The 5,703-nt window shown below is 42.7% G+C and overlaps 1 non-coding gene across 1 annotated transcript; it reads right to left on the bottom strand.

Annotated features, from left to right (window-relative positions):
* Positions 1–2,510: 2,510 nt before the first annotated feature.
* On the bottom strand, positions 2,511–2,594 carry Trnas-gga (transfer RNA serine (anticodon GGA)). The gene is given in 2 exon segments: positions 2,511–2,545; positions 2,555–2,594. It is a non-coding gene; the product is annotated as a tRNA-Ser (tRNA).
* Positions 2,595–5,703: the final 3,109 nt, after the last annotated feature.

Genomic DNA, 5,703 nt, shown 5'->3' with positions numbered 1-5,703 from the left:
ACAGAAGAAGTGAGCAAACACTGAAATGACCGCGAAGCTTTTCACGCAGAAGAGGAATTCTATTCTCTGCTTGGAATAGATGCATGTTTAGAAGATAACGCATTACTTGCGGAGGTCAGGGCTTAGTAATACTAAGTATCACTTGGACCCTGTGCTGCAATAAGGTTTGCAGGTCATCAGGATACGTCTCATTATACTTGAAGGCTGGTATCCGTGGAAACATAATGAACTTACGCACTATAAAAAGAAATGGCGGTATTACAAACATTCGCATAAAAATTCTGTTGCTCTTACTCTGAGAGCAACGAAAGTGTATTTTGAAAGTGTACTGAATCCTCGGAAACCATGAAGCAGGCCAGACACCTACTGACTACACGCAAACATTTCATTAGCCACAAATGGATTTCATGGTTTTGGTGACAATTTCTAGATAAGATGATTCTCGTAAGCCAGTATATGCCAATATTTTGAAGAGAGCACAGAGTGTAGTGTAATTATTACTTGGCTGAAGAAGTATGATGACGGTTGTGTATGTGGAAGGGTTTGAGAAACTGAATGGTTTCAGATTGATTATATTATTATAAGACAGAGATTTCGAAACGAATTTTTGAGCTGTGGATCATTTCCAGAAGCAGATGTTGGCTCACACCATGGTGTGTTACAAGCTGCATATTAATACTAGAGAAATTTCACATAGCTAGGAAATTAAAGAGATGGGATCTGGATAAGTTAAAAGAACCAGACCTTATTGAGAATTTCATAAGGAACATTAGGCAACGATTGATTGAAATGCGGGAAAGGAATACAACAGAAGATGAATGGGTAGCTTAGAGAGATGAAATAGGAAAAGGCATCAGAGAGTCAAGTATGCGAAAGGACAAGGCTCTGCGGAAGTACTTGGATAACAGGCGGTATATTTAATGTAATTGATGAAAGGAAAACGCATAACATATAGCAAATGAAGCAGGGAAAAAGGAATATAGACGTCTAAAAAATAGACTGGTGGAAGATGCAAAATGGTGAATCAGAAATGGCTGTAGCAGAAATATAAGGATGTAGAAGCATGAATGACTTTGACAAATATTGATACCGCCGATATGAAACATCAAGAGACCTTTGGAGAGAAGATAAGCACTTGTACACATATTAGTAGCTCAAATGGCAAGCCAGAACTACTTAAAATTGTGAAGGCTGAAATGTGGAAGGAATGTGTAGAAGGGTAAGCACGGACCCATTATGGAGGGAATCATAGGGTTATCATAGGGTTATTCCCCCCCCCCCCCCCGCCCCTTACCTTCCGCCCCCCCCCGCCCCCAAGTAACAGCAGTGTACTAACCACTAACGTAAACAAATTATTATGTTTCTATTAACATTTTACTGTTGTTGTTGTGGTCTTCAGTCCTGACACTGGTTTGATGCAGCTCTCCATGCTACTCAGTCCTGAGCAAGCTTCTTCATCTCCCAGTACTTACTGCAACTTACATCCTTCTGAATCTGCTTAGTGTATTCATCTCTTGGTCTCCCTCTACGATTTTTACCCTCCCCGCTGCCCTCCAATACCAAATTGGTGATGTGATCTACCCATCTAATCTTTAGCATTCTTCTGTAGCACCACATTTCGAAAGCTTCTATTCTCTTCTTGTCCAAACTATTTATCGTCCATGTTTCACTTCCATACATGGCTATTCTTATTAAAACCCTAGGAATATGTGGCACGTTAAATGTGGATGTGATGGCACATTATGTTTTTGGAGAGTCTCGAGACAATGAACAACTGTGACCCACTCAGAATTGAACTCTGGATTCGCTTCTGTAGGAGGCTATACAAAGGAAAAAAAAACTTAAAGGAACGTGACGGAAGGGAAAGACGAAGTGGATGAAGATAAAATGCGAGATACTATGAGAAGGATTTATTCAAGACCTAACTGGGAACAAGGCAGTTACAGTAGATGACATACCTTCAGAATTATTAAGATCAATGGGGGAACATACCATAACAAAACTGTTCCACCTGGCATGCAAGATACACTGTCGAGTCACATTAATGTGGCCACCCGTCAGAAGCCTGAATAAACACCTTTTGCAGAATAAACACCTTTCTGCAGCGTGGACCGCTGCGTTACATGCTGGAAGAGAGTCAAAGAGGTTCTGGACGGTATCGACAGGTATTTGGAGCCATGCCGACAGCCGTGCTAAGTTCTTCAGTTGAGGATCCATGGCGCGTACAGCTCGATCGAGATAGTCACAAAGATCCTCGGCTGGGTTTAATTCTGGGGGAGTTCAGTGGCTAGAGGAATACGTTAAACTCATCCTGGTGCTCTTTGAACCATGCACGTAGATTGCGAGCTGTGTCACACAATGCACTGTCCTGCCGATAGATGCCACCGTGTTGAGGTTCAAAATGATTCAAATGGCTCTGAGCACTATGGGACTTAACTTCTGAGGTCATCAGTCCCCTAGAACTTAGAACTACGTAAACCTAACTAACCTAAGAACATCACACACATCCATGCCCGAGGCAGGATTCGAACCTGCGACCGTAGTGGTCGCGCGTTTCCAGACTGAAGCGCCTAGAACCGCTCGGCCACCCGGGCCGGCTCGTGGTGAGGAAAAACAAACTGTATGTTAGGATGTTCATGGTTACCAAGGATAGATACATGCTTGTGTTGATACAGTGTGCCTTCTAGAATGACGAGATCACCCAGAAAACATTCCCGATACCATAACGCTCCTCATCAGGCCTAGACCCTTCCAACTATCCAACGGCCATCTGTCCAGTGAAGCATAAAACGTGATCATCTGAAAAAAACATCTGTCGCTACTCAGTGGACGTCCATTTGCAGTATTGGCGTGCAAATTCCTGCTTTCATCGCCAATGAAAAGCAGTCAGCATGGGCGCACGAACCAAGCGCCTGCTATGGAGGTCCATACGCATCAACGTCCACTGAATGGTCGTTGAGAAGTCACTGTTGTTAGCCCCTTGGTTCATCCGGGAGGTCATTTTCTGCGCATCTGCCCGCTCGTACACATATTCGCCGTTTTTTGTAGCACCATTTTGTCACGCACGGTGTACTTTAACTACGGAAGCACACGAACAGTTTACAGACTTAGAAATTTCGGAAATGCTTCCACCCTTGGACCAAAAGTCAGTGATCATGTTCTTTTGGACGTCAGATAACTCGCTCCCTTTAAGCATTGCGACAAAAACTGCAGTGCTGTCCTCAGTCCCCCGACGCGCTGAATACACCCTCCACTGCTAGCGCTTCCACCTGCCGTCTGTGAGTGGTTACTACACGGTGACGTCGAACGTAGTCGATGGTCACATGAATGTGACCAGACCGTGTAATGAGACAGGCAAAATACCTTCCGACTTCAAGAAGCATGTAACGGTATCAATTACAAATAAAGCAGATGTTGACGGAGGTGAATATTATAGAGCGAATAGCTTAAGCAATTGTAGCGGAATACCGACACAAGTTACTTACAGAAAAATGGGAAAAAATTGTAGAAGCTGACCTCGAGGAAGATCAACTTGCATTCCGGAGAAACGTAGGAACATGCCATGTAATACTGCCCATATGATGTATTCCAGCAGATATACGAGTACTAAAGAAAGGTTGGTTGTCGGTTGGTTGTTTTTGGGGAAGGAGACCAGACAGCGAGGTCATCGGTCTCATCGGATTAGGGAAGGACGGGGAAGGAAGTCGGCCGTGCCCTTTGAAAGGAACCATCCCGGCATTTGACTGGAGCGATTTAGGGAAATCACGGAAAACCTAAATCAGGATGGCCGGACGCGGGATTGAATCGTCGTCCTCCCGAATGCGCCACTGCGCCACCTCGCTCGGTCTAAAGAAAGGCACACCTACCTTCATAGCATTGTAGATTTAGAGAAAGCGCTTTACACTGTTCACTGGAATACATTATCTGAAATTCCGAAGGCAGCATGGATAAAATGCAAGGAACGAAAAGTTATCTGTGACATGGAAAACAGATTGCACTCATAAAAATTGAAGGATATGAAAGGGAGGAAGTAACTGAGAAGGCAACGACACAGGATTGTAGCATATCCCCGATGTTGCTCAAACATTACATCGATCAAGCCGTAAAAGAAACCAAGGAGAAGTTCAAAGAGTTTTAAAACATAAAGACTTGCCGATTCTGTCAGAGACTCCAGAGAACCTCGGAGATCTGTTGAACGGACTGAATAGAGAGGTTATAAGACGAATATAAAAAAGTAATCAGTCATGGCAGAGGAAATTAGACTGAGACATGAGACACTAAAAGTAGTCTGTGGGATTTGCTCGTAGGGCAACAAAATAACTGGCGATAGCTGAAGTAGAGAAGCTATGAAATGCAAACCGACAACAGCAAAACAGAAAACGTTTCTGAAAAAGAGAAATTTCTTGAAATCAGATATAACTTTAAGGTATTTTACTTAAGTACAGCCTGTGCGGGAGAACATGTAATGTTATAGAAAAATGCTGAAAATTAGATGGGCAGACAGGATTACTAACGAGAAATTGCACGAAAGAATTACCTATAAAAGAAATTTATTGCACTGACTAAAAAGAAGGGACATATCCTGAGGCTTTAACGACTTTTCAATTTGTTGATGGAGGGAAGTGTTGAGGGTGAAACTGTAGACGCAGACCAAGGCCTGGCTAGTGTAATTAGATTTAAACGGATGGAGTCTGAAGTACTGATACAAAGATGAAGAATTCAGCACAGGATACCTTAGCGTTTACAAACATACCGTCAGTTAAAGTTTACATTAATAAGCTCAAATAGCATAATTTTAGGAACATCATTAGCAATAGTCTTTCCGTTACCTGCAGTAGTTTGACTACGAACACCTATCAAATTTCCAATACTGTCTTTCACATCCGTATACAGTTTAACGTAATTCTCAACAGTACCTCGATTTAAACATTCATTTGGTTTAATATATGTATTATGACTCTATGCATGACTATTTTTTCCTGCACTTTAGAAAATGTATTGACCAACGGCAATTACTATTGTTTCTCCATCAGAATACAATTTGTTATATTTTAATGTAGCAATTGGCGTTAAAATGTTGCATAATAACCAACCAGTGCTACGCAGTTATAGCAATCTCTTAGCGACACGTTCAATCTTTTCTAAGGCACTACTGACGCACCACTCTATTGAAATAATATACTCAATTTTTAGTAATAAAGTGAAGACTGATTTGAAACCGAAAATTAGACTTTCAGAAAAAAACGTCTGACGCAAACCCCTCTCAATGCCACATCCAGTGATGCCAGTGGCAGAGGATGACACGGCGGGCGGTCGGACACGATTGATCCGTCAGGGCCTGAACTGGAGCTTAGCTTTTACTTTTTATTTTTCGAGGATCTGTTAGAAACAAGAACAGTAAACAGCGAATCTTCGTTAAATCCAGTTGGCATGTTGATCCAGCCACATGCTGCCAAATGAAATAGGTATCAGGTTTAAATTGAATGGCTCTGAGTACTATGGGACTCAACTGCTGTGGTCATCAGTCCCCTAGAACTTAGAACTACTTAAACCTAACTAACCTAAGGACATCACACACATCCATGCCCGAGGCAGGATTCGAACCTGCGACCGTAGCAGTCGCACGGTTCCGGACTGCGCGCCTAGAACCGCGAGACCACCGCGGCCGGCCGGTTTAAATTGAATTTTTCTCTACCATCCCGC

The sequence above is a fragment of the Schistocerca nitens genome, chromosome 4, assembly GCF_023898315.1.
Source record: "Schistocerca nitens isolate TAMUIC-IGC-003100 chromosome 4, iqSchNite1.1, whole genome shotgun sequence".
Taxonomy (NCBI): Eukaryota; Metazoa; Arthropoda; class Insecta; order Orthoptera; family Acrididae; genus Schistocerca; species Schistocerca nitens.
Note: the sequence above shows the minus strand (reverse complement) of the source record. Positions and strands in the feature narration are given on the sequence as shown.